General features: G+C 34.7%; 1 long non-coding RNA gene across 1 annotated transcript in view; it reads left to right on the forward strand.

Moving 5' to 3' along the window:
* Nucleotides 1–8,325: 8,325 nt before the first annotated feature.
* Nucleotides 8,326–17,931, forward strand: part of LOC144379929 (uncharacterized) — a 70,668-nt gene continuing 61,062 nt past the window's right edge. The window contains exon 1 of the long non-coding RNA XR_013443477.1: nucleotides 8,326–8,425. This is a non-coding gene — a long non-coding RNA (uncharacterized LOC144379929). The remainder of the gene's footprint in view (nucleotides 8,426–17,931) is intronic.

Genomic DNA, 17,931 nt, shown 5'->3' on the forward strand with positions numbered 1-17,931 from the left:
AACAGGAAAACCATCCCTTTGTTGCGGCCACAGGTGCTGTCCTGGGCAGGCTGTCACGATTCCGTAAGACAGACCTCAGAGCTCTGTGCTGTTCACAGCCTGCGCTCAATTCCTAACTGGGGACTTAATTTCTTCTCCATCCAGCCAGGAGAAAAACTGCATGCAGTGGAAGAGAAAAGTATTTTATTTTCAAGTCTGTAAAGAAGTCGTCTCTAACACTTTTCAAGAATAATTAAGCCGAATGTACTACGAAGATACTGGAGGAAAAGTAATGAAATTACAAATTGCAGTGGGCCCAGAGTGCTATAGGAAATGTTGGATTCAGATAGTGAATTTTGCATGATTTCTATTTTGAGTTCTTATGCTAAGAAATCTAAAATGCCTTAGGGGCCAGGCACCTAGCTTAAAATAGGTGAATCTGGATGAATTTACTTTGAGAGGGAGCAAGGGTAGACAGGGAGAAGTGGAGAGTTGAGATCTCATCCACGGCCACTCAGCCATCACTCAGCTCCAGTAAAACCAGCCCACCCTCACAGTCCTGCTTGTTTGAGAGAGCCTAGAAATCTGGATTTTAATGCAAAATCTAAGCTTGGGATGTGGTGAAGCAGTTTAATAATAAGCAGATTCTTTGTAGGACAAACAAAATGTGCCCACATGTTGCATTCGGTCCATAAATATGTCCCCCTGATGGAAATTCTGAGAGAACCAGGACTGGGCTTCAAAATATCAGATTTTGTGCCGACATTGTTTCCTGCTATTACTGGTACCACATGGTGATTGGCTGCATGAAATAATTAAACTTAGTTGGCAAAGCACCCTTGATTTGGAACGAGAATACTCTGAGGTTTGCCAAGACATACTACAGTAATGCTCAATAATATCTCATGAAGGTATTTGGTTAAAAATGCTGATAGAACGATCAATATCTAAAAAGCTTACTTTTTTTGTCTTTTTGTTACAGAATGGACTTTGTTAGTTTAAGTAGTCTATTTATGAATCTGTAAACAAAGCCTTTAATTTTAATTTATCACAAAAACATGTGAGGAACCAAATTATTAGTATTATTTTAGTATCTGAGGAAAGAGACCATTAACACAGACATAATTTCATACGGACAACTAACATTTGTTTACTGAGCACCATTACGGCCAAGTTTGAAGCACTCAATACACAATATTTTATTTAATGTCCGTATTACCTTAAGATACAGGTACAATTACTAACTGCATTTTATAGATGAGGTTATTGAGAATCAGAAAATATAAGCCATTTGCTCAAGGTCATACAGCTGGTAAGTGGAATTTAAACCACTGCAGACTAATTTGGGCTTTTAAGCGACACATTCTATTGCTGCTATTACTACTACTTATTTTGAGCCCCTCAATGAACCAGATGCTCTCTCATCACCCTGATGGCCCTGAGAAAAATACGTTATCATCCTTATTCATAGATGGAGGAACTAAGGCTCCAGAAGGGTAGGTAATGCCAATTGAAGAGTGAAAATATGGGACACAATCTCATATCAGATGTCTAAGGCCAAGCATATTTGAGCACATGACAGTGCTACCATAATGTAATAATTTCATATATTCTTCTTAGATGGAATTTAACCACTTCTGTTTCAATGAAAGCTAATGTTCTTTGACTTCATATTCAATGTCAATACAGGTCTATCGGACAAAATATTGCTAATGAATTAAGCCTTTAAAAGTTCATAAACGTTCTTTAAGATTTTCATTTAATTTCAAGATAACCTTTTGTTCTTTAATCTCAAATTTTATTCTTTATGTGCAATATGTTTTCATCTCAAAACATACTTCTATAATGATTTAAAAATTTTTAAACTGTATATTTTTGTCCTACTTAATAACTAGATTCCACTTCCAAATATGAGTAAGGTTTTATGGAAAAGGTAGTGATTTGAGAATTGAAAAGGAAGAGAACTTTCTAGCCTTTCCATGATGCTGACACCTCATTTTATTGTGTGTGATTCTGATCTTTCTAAGCTATAGTTTTTCAATAAACATTTTGTTTAATGATTAACATTATTGTATTACTGCTTAGAGTATTAAAATATCACAAGAAAATTATAATTAATGCTTGCAATTTCTCTTTTACACTCAGATCTTATTTTGAGGAAGAATGATACCTTTTTCTAGATTATATATATTCAAATCACACAAACTGGCATATTTTAAAGTGTCTAATAGATGACGTTCAGCTATTTATTTACATTAAATAGTAGAAATACCAATGATTAGAGGCAGTGTTTAAAAGTAATAGCAATACCTTTCTATTTTATTAATTGACTTCTGGGCAGTTGCGGCGGAGTTACTTTTAAGCACAGCTACAAGCTCTCAATTCGAATAACCATCTTATAGGAATTTAGTGAATTTAAATATGCCATGCTTTTGTTATAGACTTCTCAACATATATGCCTGGAAAGATTTACAATTAAAATCACACCGGCAGCAACCTGCAGTTTTTCATACCAAAAAGCCAAGAACACAGGGCTGTGGGAAAATTTGATACATCAAACTCTAAGACTCGCAACTTAAAAGCTTCACTCTTCTTTCCCCCCACCCCAGACTGTTGACCTTGGTCTGGTCTGTTCCTCTCTGATTGTTTGATTTGCATTCCCCTTCATGGATGATGGTTTCTTATTAAATTATTTATGGATGTGGCTGACACTAGTTGAATAGATTCATTAAATTTCACAAGTTGTTGGAGTCTAGTTCACTGGAAAAAAAAAAACCCTCTTTAGACTCTTTAAAGGACAAAAAGCGTCATTTTTTTTAAGCTCTTTTAAAGCATTTAATAAAGCATGAAAAGATATGACATCAATCCTGCTAAAACACAAGGGAAAATGAATGATGTTACTGTAAATCTTTACATCAATCACACCCCATACTTTGGAAAACAATACAGTTTTGTTTGCATTTCAGAAGTGACAAACAACTCCTGTGACTGGCTTAACATAGTCACTTTCTATTAGGCAAGACCAGAAGCAAGTCAGAATTAAAACGTGGCCGCGCGTTGCTAGGCAGCAGAGTTGTCTGGATATGGTGGTTAGTTTCCTTTTCACTGAATGAAAGAAGTTTTGAAAAACGTGATAATGGTTTTCAAAGGAGAAGGATAATTGGTGGTGCTCGCTTGTGCAGCACTGTGTGGAAACTTTCAGGCGGCCGTGAGAGAGGACTGTCACTAAAAATTTAAACTCTTGTACACAAACTTGACCTAGAGTCTTCTCCAGGTTTTGGCGGTTCATTTTCAGAACACCCCTCTGAGACCAAGGGGTGTAGGATGAAAGCGTTAAGACAGATGGGTAAAGCCCCAAAGGAAGAAAGGAATCAATAGTTGTGATTTAATCCATTGGTGAAAGGGAGGAATTAAGTAAAATCTTAAAAATGAGGAATGTGTAAAAGACCTTTAGCTAGCACCTATAAAAAAAAATGTTTTAATTGCATGGTGAGTTGCCACTGAGCAAACATTCAAATCAAGTGCAGGAAATAGAGAAAGATAAAAAAAAAAAATCTTTGATTGTCTATGCCAGGGATAAAACAATTACCCTGATGTCATTTTTTTTTTTTTAAATATACTCTGGTTTAATTCAGAAAAAATGTCCCCAACATGGTAACTCCCAAAGCATCTGAAAATAATTACAACTTAAGCTTTTATTGTCTGTAGTAATAATCGAAGAGCATATATTTAACAAAATACAAACAAAAGACCCCAGGCAAACAAAAAACACACAGAAAATACACGTTGCTCACTATTTCATCCCAAACCACCTAATGCAGGAACATTTTGTTTAACCATTTAATTTACCCAGAATTTTAAAAAACTGAGCAAAATGGACTCATATTGAAAGAAGGGACCAATTAGTGTTGGATTAACATTCATGGTTATTTACAGTTGTTTTTGTACTTGTTCTTGTGCTCTGACTTCCTAAAATTTCACAACCCAAAGATTTAGAAAAATGGGGTTGTTTAGACGCAAAGTGCAATGAAGTGGCTGTGACCATTGTGTAGACACCACCTCTCTCATTATACCCTCTCAATCAACACTCAGTACACAGGAAACCGCAATAAAGCCCATCTGCCACGGTTAATCTGCAGGCAAACCCACACCCATGTCTATGCCCGTTACTCTCCAGCCTTATTATTCTCAGATCCAAAGCTTCATAAGGGATCAGCCAAAGTCCATTAAAGTAAATAATAGCTAGAAATGACAGGCTTAGCAAGGATTGGGAGGAAGTTGAAGACCAATCTGAGCTCTGAGCTCTGATTAATAGAGAAAAGCATTAGGAGAAAAGGGGAGAAAAATGACCTCAGCCTGCTCCAAAGAATTCCTGAACCTTCGTTGTTAGGGCAAGTGCTACCATCTGAGACGTTAGTGATCCTTGAATTTCCTTCACTTTGATGCAGCTCAAATGGGAAAATTTTGAAGGTTCAGCAAGGCCCCAGACCTCAGCTGGAAAGCTGTCTGGAGTCAACCCTGTCAAAATTCTCTTGTGTAAGAGAAAGCCTTTATTAGCTAGATTGCAACAACGGCAATAACAACACCCACAGACGCCCGCCAACGTCTCATGAGGAGGGGCCTCTGCTAGAGATTGCAGATGCATTTATTATTTCCTTGCACATAGTCATTTTTAAAACGTCTCCAAACAGATGTAGTAAAATAAAACAATAGTGACTCTTAAAATGAATGCCTTTCAGGAACTAGCTGAATTTAGTCTGCTGATAGGAAAGTGTGTGAGTGTATGTGTGTGTGTGTGCGTGTGTACATGTGTGTGGTGTTGTGTGTGTAGGGGGTAGTATTCAAATATTTATTCAGTTTCATCTTGAAATGGGGTATTTATATTTTCGTTGTACAACACAAAGAATCCTCAAGTAGTTCAAGGTTTGTTGCGTCAAGACAGAATCAAAGTGCTTCAGTTATTTCAACTGTGTGTTTTACATAAATTGACCAGGAAAAAATCCCAAATTAGTTGTAAAAAGGTTTCCTCTCTCCGCTGTTTAAAAATTATTTTTACAGCCTCTGTTTGATAAATTTCCTAATGAGAGGATCCCAGGCAGTGATATCCCCCCACCTTTCCCCACATAAGTGTATTTGGTCTTCAAATGAGACATTTTTGAATTTTGGAACAGCTCTTAACAGTTTTTTTTTTTTTTTTAAGAAATCTATACCTGGTAGGCCTATTTGTGATTAGGAAGAACTCATTTCAAGCCTGCTCTGTTATTAAAAAAAATGTCTTTCCTTGTAGAAAATACCATATTCTTTATGAAATGTGAATTGAAATGAGACTAGTAGAGAGAGCTCAAAACTGTGAGGGCTCTTTACAGTTAGAGTTGAAAAATAACAAAGCAGCCACTGCTTGTCAGAAATCCCAGTCTGAGGGGGAGAAAGCATTTGGCAGAGGCAGGCAGGTATTGGGAAAGCCCTAGTGATTTCTCAGGAAGAGAGTAATGGTCCAGATGAGGACTTGATGTCAGAGAGGCTCACCTTCGAATGCATTCCTTGTTCAAGTTGATATTGTAGCATGCAATTTTCATAAATAAAATGAAGAGGCAACGTAAAGAGCCACGGTGAAAATGATGGTTCTTCACAGATATTGCTGATAACTTGGCTAATGCACTGTTGATGTGCACGTGGTACAATTTTCATATTTTAATCTTAAGTAGAACAAGAAATGACAATTATGAAAAGACAAAATAGATACCACCAACAGCTGTAATTGCCATCCAGGCTGCTCAGAGATGGGCAAAAGACACAGTAAATCAATATTAAGTTCTCTACAAATGCAGGTATCACAACAAGGACATCATATAACATCATTATAAGCAAATTCTAATACAATTTGGACAGTTGTAAAGAATATAGGATGAATACGGGGGAATGTGAGGCTAACTTGTCCTCTGCAGCTTCAGGCAGTATATTCCAGGGGGAAAAAAAATCCCTGGGAAGCATGGCAGTGTATTTAGTTAAGTGTGCAAACTGTGCTGGCTTTAGTAAATGAGTGTGCTCCTCCTTTTCACAATTTAAAACGTTAAGATCATCAAGGGTTAAATGATTCTGCCACATGCAATGATAACAAGTTGAAATTTGCTAGTTTTAATACACTACTAGGATTTGGAGAAATGCTTTTGTATATAATACTACATCCTAGGAAATATTATGTGATATTAAAGAATACCTAATTAAACTGGCAGGTTGAAAAACCACCTAAACTTAAGAGGAAAAAACTATTAAATATTAAAGGCATAATATAAACATAATTAAAAGAATGAAAATTGAAACTGCTCAGTGCAAACCTTAGCAATGAGAAATAAAATGAGAAAAAAAAAGACAAATGGAAAGAAACAAAAATTCTGAGGAAAAGATGTAACAAAAGTGACAAATATGTAGAAATATTTAAAGGTAAAATCAAAATTAAAGACTCGCTTTTAATATTATAGTTGTAAAGTGTAACGATTTAAATGCCCTAGAGAAAGTAGGTCTGATTTCATGTACATCTTTCTGGTGATATTTATTTCCTTTATGGAAAATGTAACAACACACAGCACAAAAAAAGTTTTCATAAATTCTTATCAGTCTTTTGCATCTGTTCGTAAGTTATTTTATGTACTGACAAAGATTGGAGTATTTCACGTTTCTTTTGAAAATTTAAAATTCTTAAGTGAAGTAAAATGATTAGGATCTACTCCCTCGTCTTCCTCTTTCCATAACTGAACATGATTTTGAATTCACAGGCTATTCCACAACTACACAGATATGCAACATAAAAGAAACTGTTCTCACCATACCATTCTAATTTGTATAGAAATGCTATAAGTATGAAACTAAATTTGAACGATTTTGAGAATTTCTGGTACAAGAAAAGAAATAATCTATTAATCAAAAGACTGTCAGAATCAATTTTCTTTTGTGTGTATGTGATAATGAAAAACAACAAAAATAAAAACACATCAATTGTTTACTTTTGTTCATGGATTTGCACTTCCACAAAATTTCATCTCCCTTGAACATTGTCCTCATGTTTTCATTAGATAGTAGACATTCTTAAATAACTTCGCTATTTATACAAATAAACAACTAAGTATCCATATAATAAAGTTTATGCACATGTGGAATATGTTTTTAAGTAGTTATATGTATGTCATTATGTATATTATAGCATAAACAGGCCCATATGCATCATCTCATGTAACATACATAAATAAGCAACTGGATTTTATGGCCTTGAGATGCATATTTTTTTTTAGTCAACCAAACACAATTGAAATTTTAATTTCATTCATGGAAAATCAAAAAGTTTTAATAATAAATCTGCTGTGTAAATAAGTTAGATTGTCATTGCAAATGCTCTCCATTAGCCTGGGTAAGAGAATTGACTTGTAATGAACTTAAATATGAAAAAATTTATCTTTGGGCATATCGTATTGCCATTGACACTTAAAACAGCACTCTTTTCTGTTCTTGATATCAGAGCAACATCTTTCAAATGAAAAATACTTTTCTTATCCTTTTACTGAATACTCACAAGAAGGCCATTACTTACTTCCTACCATAATAATGATCTTCAAACAATGGTTATATTGCTAAAAAGTAAAGGCCTTTGTGCCAACCACAAGGTGTCTCCAATCTTTAAATTCTCTAGATCACTCCCTCCCCTGTTCCATATTTCAATACCAAGTGAATCTATATGATCACATTGTCACATTTGGAAACCTTAAAAACACTCATTCAGATGTAAATTGAAAGTGTAGACTTTAGAAGACGTTTTCCCACGCTTAAACATATATGTAAAACTATATATTACATACGAATTATAGTTATATATTATATGCTTATTATATAGTATATATTAAATACGAATTTACAATTATTTTATGACTCTATGTTTGGAACCTGGCCTCTTAAAAATAAATAGTGATACAATACCAAAAAAGGCGGAAAAAAAAGTTTAACATCAAAGTTCATTTTAGTTTATCTGTCATCGAGATTCAATTTTTAAATAATCCTATCAGCCAGCTACAACCAGTGACTCCAAGGGAATAACGATTTCATAGTAGACTATACACATCTGCAAATAGTCACAAATGCAACTAATTCCTGGCTTTTACAAACCAAAGCTATTGGTGAAAAGCACTTACTAAAGCTCACCTCATTATGAAATATGAATATATAGCTAAGAATAAATCTTGTTGAAAAGAATTCCAACTACAGAAAGTCTTTCTAATTCAAGGCCATGCATGGCTTATCTCCCTCTGTACACAGAGAGGGAATGTCGCGCGTGTGTGTGTATGTCTGTGTGTGTGTGTGTGTGTGTGTGTGTGTGTGTGTTTAATGGGATGCTGTTTATCCCACTGTATCTTACCACTCGGTCTCTTTGGATAACAATCCCAGGACCCAGATGCTAAGGGTAAGTGATATTTTCCCACAAGCGGCTTCTGGCTCCTTGGCAGACGTGGTAGGCAGTTGTCTTGGCAGCCGCTGCGCCGCCTCTGGCCCTCTTGTGTGGCTTTGCTGTGGAAGGGATGCTTGGCCTGCCCTGTCCTCCTGGATACCATTTCCCTCTGACAGCCCTTGGGTTTTGTGAAGCTTTATTCTGTGCAAATCCCTTGTGCAATCTCTGGATGAACTCTCCAAAGGCAAAATAGGACCTTTCTTTATAGTTGTGTCTAATGATCAGTGGAATTGCTGTTTCAGGTACTCGGGAAAACCCAAACCCGAGCCCAAACTTTTCCAATCTTTGTGGGTATTTGGTTTTCATTTCTGTTCTTGCTTTCACTCCGAGCACATTGTATCCCAACTTAATTGCCAGGGGGTTGGCCAAATTATTTTGTATAAACGTTGCGCTTTGTGATTTTTATGTTGTAATTTAGGTGATTTAAAAAGTCCTTTGTTTCCCCATACCCATCATCATAAATAATTTTCGAAGATTTTTTTTCTCAGATCACAAAGCTCATCGGAAAATAAGTCTTGCAAGAAATACAAAGAAGGAATTTTGCAAATTTACCAAGGGCAATCCGCTGATGAACTCTTTAATGAAATAAAGTAGCATGCTTCTGATATTGATACAGAAGTAATACTTCATTCCCTGCATGCTTGTAATCTGGATGACATTTTGAAGCATGTGCTCAAGTTGTACAAACAAAGGCTCACAGCAGAGCCAAAGATGGTTTCAAAGACACCAATATAACTGTCTGCCGCATAATTTGTGAGACATTTTCACGTTTCCTCACAGTGATATCACAAAAGTAGTCATAAATGTGTATCATGGATTAAACGTTTTGCTGGTTTACCATATGGTTGACCACAATCCCCAGGGAAAAACAATATTTGGGGTGGGGGGCCTGCTAGCCATATTTTCCTTGTGATCTGAAATATCAATAAAGATCCCAAGTTTTCTGAAAGAAATATCAGGCACATTTTGCATGGAAATGCTCACTCCAATTAATCCTGGGTTGAAATTGATTTCTTTCTATTCTGCCATTTTTATCTCATGTGACTGCAAAACTCTAGAATTATTGATACTATAGTTTCACAGTTTAACAAGTAAATTGCTACCCAGTCAAAAAAAAAAAAAAATTACACAGGTGTTACATGGGTCTTCAGGTAATTATCAAAAGTAGTTTCTTATAAAAGTCTTCATGTGCTGTATGGGGAACTGAAAATCCTCTGATGTGCTGTGTGATAATATTATAAATTAAGAACAGATATAATTTAGAGAGGAGCATCACCGAAGCCTCCCAGAGAAATGAAGATCTCTCCTCTGTAGCTATGGATCTGTTTTGGCAAAGTTTGTTTTTAATGTCGAATCCTTTCTGATGCAGAGTACGTATTTATTGTATACAATATTTTGCAAACCATGTGCTTCTCGCTCAGTCGAAAAATGATCACATTCCAACATGATTCCAATGTTTTCCTCTGACTTGTGATAAATCCATATTCTGGAAGAGCATCTCTTGTTAAATTAGCATAAAACCCCAAAGATTGTTGACAATTAGGCTGCTCTGAAGTATACGATCTGATCTTCTTTTTGTTCATTGATCAATTTTGCTCTCTCTTAAATGTAAAACATTTACTAAATATTTAAGGAAACTTTAGAGAAATGTTAAATATTTCTGTTAAGCACTTCGACCATCCATCTTCCAGTTCTGTGAACTATGGCACTTTGCAGAAAGACAATTGCGAAATTTTGGTTTCTCACTTTCTATGTTCCGTAACAACCCAAAAGATTGTAATTATATATCTATATATTATTCAGTAGTAACTTAGACAGCATTCTTCTGCTAGTAACTTTTTTCAGTTTCACAACTAAATATTTACTTTTCACTCTTTGGGCTTTTCCTCTCACTTATAAGATTTTGGGAATGTATTGTTCTATGTTTAAAAGACCTGCAAAGATAATTGTAAATAAGCCATATTTATACCAACAGAGTCCCTGGTAGCATTCTCTAAAACAATAAGCAAAAGGAAAACTAAAACTATTTTTGGTTCTCTTTCTACCAGAAGGTGTCACTATTGTGACTACAAGGTAGCCATCCCAAGACATATAACAAAATTTACTTGAGAGAAGATCATGCATTACCTGTATAATCCAGAAGGTAATTTACTGACATGCTAACCAAACTATACTATGAAAAATTGCTTGACTAAAATTTTATCTCAAATAAACATGAACTGATTTGAAATATGAAATAACCCTACCAAAAGTATGCTGGGAGAAATCCCAAGGTTCAAGAGATGACACTGCAACAAAAAATAACTTGTGGGATTTTTCAAAGGCAATTTGAGTAGAATCTTGGTATGCTCTTATTTCAAATAATACTGAATAAAAAAATATAAATGTTGGAAAACAAGAAAAGAGTTAGGGTTTTGTCTTTTGAAAACTTTCAAAGTTAAATGACACTTGTGGAGTCATTTTTCCACAGAGAAAAAAACCCCGAGTTTCTCCATGCAGAAGCAGATCATACTTATCCTTGCCATAGGAGATATTAAATAATTTTAAACTTCTGGGGGGAAAATTAAATCTTCTCTCTTTTTTCCCCAAAAGTTTTTTTTCCTCTATAAAGAGCAGTGAGTCTATTCTTGGCTTAATTTGATAAAAACATGCTGCAGTGATATTTTCATGTTTAATCTCACTTGGGGAGACGATGTTTGGCCCACATTTCTTCACTATAAGTAGGAAATCTTGGCAGACAACTTCTGCTTTGCAATTAAGCCAAAAATAATTTTCAGATACTTTAGTTTTATCTAAAGATTTATTTCAGTTTTTTTGCTAACTGAGAGAAATATAAGGAGTATGGGTGTCAGCAATACGCCCCATCCACCACCCCTCCCACAAAGACAATGTCAAGAAATAGAATTGCCTGTTAGAATGGCTTTAAATCTCACACTTTCATGAGAGTCTGATGTACAAAGTAAAGAGAGAGAGAGAGAGATTACCTGTTATATCCTTGCTGAATAATCTTAAAATACCTCAAAGTGTCCGAGCAGCTCATTCATCAGAGCTTTGTGATCCTTTTATTACTTGAAAAAAGGCAGTTTTACATGACAACTTCAAAAGTGTGAATGCCATTATTCAATGTTTTGTACGGTATGTTCATCAGTGATCCATCTTGTGTGCAACTTCCCCGTAAAAGCTGGAAGTCATTCTCTTCCGTGCTTTTCTAAGACAGTGCCACACGGACAAGTGCACTGAGAGAGACTGGCCAGTAGAGGCCTCTCTAGATTTGCCTTCGCATTGAGAACTCAGAAGGAGCCTCGAATCCGCTGCAGTTAACACAACTACTTGAAAAGATTCTTGTTGCATAGGGAAAAAGATCACTCTTTAATGCCCTTTTAAGTTCCACGGTGTTGATTAATGTTGCCCTTTACATTAATGATGTTTCAAGTAAAAGAAAACAAATTTAAAATGGATCAATTCTATTGAGGATGCATTAATTAGACAGAGACGCTGCCATATGCTGGGGCTGGAGGGTCTGCTGGCCTTTCCCTTGTAGTTACCTGTGTAAAACCCACCCTATCCTCTACATGAATGCCCAAGCTGAATAGCTATTTGAATGAAGGCTTTAGTTTGATTCGCCATACAAGGGGTACTGTGTCACTGTGTTTTCTTTCTAGGAGTCACTAAGTGATTTCTATATCTGTTGTCATGGTGATATAGCAAAGCAGGGGAAAATGGGGGCAACTTCAGGCTTTCTCCTCACCCTCTGCACTAAGATGTTGTTAGCAAGCCTATAAAACATTGGGCTTTCTCTGGGCCTTCTTTTTGTTCCCTGATTGTCAATAAAACTCATTTTAAGGGTAACAAGGACATCTAAATGTCATCTGTCACAGTGTTAGAGAGATTAAGTTTGTTTAGGGACTTGTGCTGGACAAAGGCCACTATTTGTTCTGCAGATACAAAGCGGTGTTGGCTATCACCACTCTTGATTTAGAAGGAGGCCCAGAGACCATCGAGGGAACATCATCTCAGTTGCAGGTGATGCAGAGGCCTTCTTGACATGACAGCATTAAAATGACAAGAAAAAAAAATAATTATGGTTTTGAATGAGAATCTGCATTCTATTTCCCACACCCCTCTGTAGACACCCCAAGAAGAAAGTCTCCTCTTAGACCTGAGGTAAGAAAACAGCTGTTGAGGGCCACAGGCATATTTAAAAACGTGGCATACACACCTGACAGTCCTTGAATGAATGATAAAAGAAGGGAGAAAGGTTTTGCAAGGGAAGTCCAACAATAATATGTTCTGCATTAATTCAGCATTTGCCCAATAATGAGGCTAAATGGAATGTACAGATTAATGAAGACATTGGTGTTATTAAAATCAAATCCTGTGGTTCATATGCTTTTCTTAATAATGAACATTGTGGCTATTGGAGAGGAACAACAGGATTTTTTTTCTATTAATTTGGCACACATCCCAGATCTCATTCAACCAGAACCTATCCCCCGCAAAATGCGTCCGTGGCCTTTATGCGCCTTAGTCTTTCTATTTTATATCTGTGTTAATTTGAGGGAAAAAATATTTCCCCTTTATAGAAAGATTTTGAAAAGTGAACATGAAACCTAAGTAATAATTAAGTAATTTTAAAAATAGGATGCTTCTTTCAGTATAAAAGGTGATGGGGAAGTATATAAAATTACGTGCACGTAATGGGGTGCTCACAACACATCTGCCTGCACTCTGGAAATTGGTGCAGCTATCTGGGGGCTTTCAGAGTCTGGTCACGTTAATTCATCTCAAATACTATTTTATAGGAAATATGCACGGTAGAGAGGGCCACTATGTTAAAACTTAGCAGAGCCGTTATAAATGTTGGACAATGGGAGGTTCCTTATTTGCGATTTGTTGGGTCTTGACAGTTTGGATATTTATGAAATATGAATGAAAGCAGAGTACCACGACCCATTTTCTAATATCCCTGTGAGCACAACCCCACATATGACATGCATGTATGCACAAGTCCCACACTTCGACTGGAGCTCACATTTGAAAGGACAATGGGACAATGATAAACTCCCTCTTGGTTCTGTGGAGGAAGGGGGTATATATATATATATGCACATACACACACACATATATATATATACATACACACACACACACATACATATATATATATATATATATATGGCAAGCTTTGAGTTTCCTTAATTCATGCTCTCTCAAATCAATTTGAAAATCTGATTTTAATCATGCTGAAAAGAGGTGTAGATCCATAAATGCCATATACTGCAACTATTGGACAGATTCCATTGTTGTTGTATATTTGGCAGTGTATGGTGAAGAAGATAAACTTATGAAGGGTGACATCGAGAATTAGACCTTGTTAAAAAAAAAAAATCCTGGAAGCTGCACAATCACACATTTGTAGATATGCCTGTAATATTAAACACGTGCAACTACTAAAAAGAGCTACAGCAGGATTCCGTTTTTTAAAAATTCCTGGAGCAAATTACCACCAAGCTCAGTGTGATTTTTTTTTTTTTTTTAAGGTAGAAAGATTTATTCTAGACAAACTAATGAAAGCAAATACAGTGCTGAGATGCTGTTACATCAATATTATGGGCCTAGATGACTTTTGTTTAGAATCTTAATAGCTCGGTCATTTGTTATTCATTCAGCTACACACGAGACACCAGGGTGTTATGAAGGACAATACTCTCGGGGCATTTTGAGTTCAATGTGTGTTTCTCTACTTATGAAGAACATGTGTTGGCATCAGCGATGGTTAACAACAGGGGAATCACAATATACAATGAAGTTTTACCACGTTGTTCTGAGATAATTTTCTGTTTCTCCAGACACAATCTTTGCAACAGCTGAAGTATAGTTCTGGTGCTCTGTTGTAGAACGTGCTGGATGTATGTCTTCTTTCTATTTTTTAACCTCTTATTTCTTATATTATCTCAGATAAAGAGTTATCTGAAAGAATCAAAAACAAATCCCTAACAAAAAGTATGTTGAGCTTCAAAATAGGCCAACAAAAAGGAATGTTTGTCACTTATACTTGAAGCTATAAACAAGGGGACTGAGAAAATAGATTGGAGAAGTCCAGTAATTCACGAGGATAAACACACACCCACGCACGCACGCACGCACAGTTGCATGCATTGAGCTTTACTACTTTGTCCTCAGAAGGACATCTCTGTCACCCTAGATGTTTTGTAGCTTTACAGATTCAGAGTAATTCTAATGAGACAAGTAAAAGGAAATGGGTGCTACACAGTATCATTTTTTCCTTCTAAATTTCCTGGGATGAAAATCCTCTAAATGCCTTTAAGTAGCTATGCGATTTAGATAGATTTGTATGGCCTCGATTCCCTATCCAGGAAAATATGGGGATAGATTTAGGTAACCTCTGAGGGCTCTTCCAGTCCTAAAAGCCTCTTCATATAAGGTTTTCAATTTTTAAAAATGTCTAATACTTTGAAAGCAACTATTTTTATTAAGAAAAAAATAACAGAATTGACAAGATTTTCAGTGTGATTAATATTCAATAAAATACGCAGTTTTGTTTCAGATTTACTGTGCCAAATTAAGAATGCAGGCAGTTGTATTGTCTAAGTACTATAATCTTTTTACTTTTGACAAATGAGTAGCAAAAGAGTTCATCAGATTGGGACTAAGTTAATTCATCAAGGCTTTGTATCATCCTGGATTTTTAACTACTCCTTTGCATTCAGGAAATAGTTAAACAACAAATGGAAATCCATTAAGGAACAGTCCATAAGAAAAAGACAGTATCTTTTTTGAATAATACACTTACTTGATATGTTGTCACTTGAACCAAATGACAGTTGAGAATTTTCCTTCCCCTCTGCTCTCCCATCCTGCAACCAAATTCTCAAATCAAGCCTTTTATTCTTGTTTAGAGCAATCATACAATATCTAAATTTATCATAAAGTAGGTGACTCTGGTAGGTAATTTCTGCATTGTAAAATTCCTTTCCACCTTACAGAATCTACTATTTCTTTATCACTTGTGGTCTTCTTCAAGTAGATCTGTAAATAATATGAATAAGTAAGTCTAGCATTATCTTCTCAGGAATATTTTCAGCCAAATAAAGCACTCTATGTACAGAAACAGCTTAACAAAGATAATGGATTGATGCAATTACATACAATTCTCTCAGTCTCTTCTCATTTCCTCTACTGACGAGGGTTTCAACATGTTTTCATTCCAACTTTTGAATATAAAAGTATACAGTATTTATTCAGGTTCTATTTCATTCAGCTACTAAGTAAAATTGAAATACATACCCCGGTACAATCATTTTTAGAAGTTAGGAATAATTCATTTTTCATTAATAGTAATAACTACACCATATGGGAAAAAAATCCTGTAATGTTTAAGAAAGTATAAGGAGAATTGGTCTAATAATGTGTGTTTTAGAAAGATGACTCTTGCCATATTTTCTTATAGTTATTGGTAGTATTTGTTAGTACATTAAAGATCGGGTAGTATGTTATAAAGTAATCAAAACTCCTGATTAGATCATCTTCTAATTTTTGAAATTAAAATATTTTCTTTTTCATATTTTAAATCATACTAATAACTTACTGCCATCAAATATTTTAAAGCAACAAAGTAAGAAAAATAATAGCGTAATTATAAAATTCAAATAAAACGTTCTTTGAATCTGCATCACATCTTATTACTTTCAATAGTGCTTAGGTCTTTTAATTCTACAAAAAAAATTTTGGACTTGTATATTAAAAGATAAATAATAAATCTATTGAGAAGATGATATACCTTAATTGTGATTTAATCATAATGGAGACAATTTTAAAATATTTTTATGGGAAAATTTTAAAAATAAAACTATAACTTTGAAATGTTACTAAAATCAACTTTCTAATCAAAGACATATTCCTACTTATGAATGTATTATTTGTAGTATTTTTAAACTTAAGGATATTCTAAACTGAGATGTACATGATATAAACCAAAAAAATTGAATGGTTAAAAAAATCAGAATTTCAGTTCTATATGAAAGTCATTCTTTTAACATACTTAAAGTTGAAATAATGGAGTCCCTTTATCACTGTGCTTACATTTGTACTATCTAAAACTCAAGCAAACAAATAAAGAGCTTAGTATATAAAACTTGGATGAGTTTTCCATTCTCATTGTAGCATCTGAATAACAGATTTTTCAATCTGTAAAAGAACAAAAATGGATTTTATGTAACTTTTCTTGAACTTCAAGTATCATTCATTTTGTTGCAAAATGTTATACATGCTTTAAAAGAATGGTTTGTTTCTCTTTTAGTATCACTACCTAAGTTTCTGAATGTTTGGGGGCTTTTTATATTATTCCATATATCACTTTTTAGTAAAGCGTTGGTTAAAGTGAAATATTCATAGAGATTTCACAGTTCGTTTGTAAAGATTTTTCCTATCAGATCTGAGGGGAAAAAACACAACGTAGATTTTTCTTTTAAATTTCCCGACACGTTAACAAAATAATGCCTTGAAGGGTGGAAAAATCAAAATTCCATTATTTGAATTTCAACTCTAAAAATTATATGGAGTTAGTGATATAGAGTGATATTTAATAAGCAAAATAGATCTCCCATCAGATAATAATCCTGTTGCTTTTAAATGCTGGCTACCTCTAGGTTAAAAATTGCTAATTCAGGTATTATTTAAGCTACCTTTAAAGGAAAATTTTTTTACTGACATAACTCCATAGAAGAACAGAATAAAGTAGCTGAGGAATGTGATCACAACAAAAGAGTAAATATGTATTTTCAGAAAATATTTGAATAGGACTCATTTGTAAATGAATGCATATGTAATTTAAAAAGAATATGTCAATCTAAAATAGCAACGCCTTCATTGGGTGGTATAGCCTTTTTGGAAACCATAAAGACACGAACTTCACTTCTTTGCTATTATCAGACTGAACTTTCATTTCTTTTAATGCTCTCTCATTTTTTTTCTCCTGCAAAGAATAATTTACTTGAAGTTACTTTGTTCTCCTTTCATCGTTGCATTTTATCACTCTTATTTCTCTGTGTCTCTCTTGTACCTAAACCTTGGTATCTTCTTATGGCCTCTGTTTCCTTAAAAATAATCTTTAATAACATTATCGATCATTTCACATCTTAGTCTTTATTATTTAAGCTCAATATTTAATGAAACCACTTTAAATGGCTTAGAAAAGTGAGTAAAAAACACTAATATTTTATATTTAAATAATATTGTGCCCCTTGAAAATGCTTCCTGAAATCATACTCAAGTCTCTCTTTAATGCCTGAATTTATATTATAAATTGGCTTCCTCTTCATCAGGCATATTTAAGTTGAAAAATCTTAAAGAGAAGTCTTTGCCCTTAAAGAATGTAAGGTGAGGGGAAGCACTTTTTTTCTTTTTGTTTAATCAACATCAAAAAGAAACGAGGTTAGTAG

This window comes from Halichoerus grypus, chromosome 1 (genome assembly GCF_964656455.1).
Source record: "Halichoerus grypus chromosome 1, mHalGry1.hap1.1, whole genome shotgun sequence".
Lineage (NCBI taxonomy): Eukaryota > Metazoa > Chordata > Mammalia > Carnivora > Phocidae > Halichoerus > Halichoerus grypus.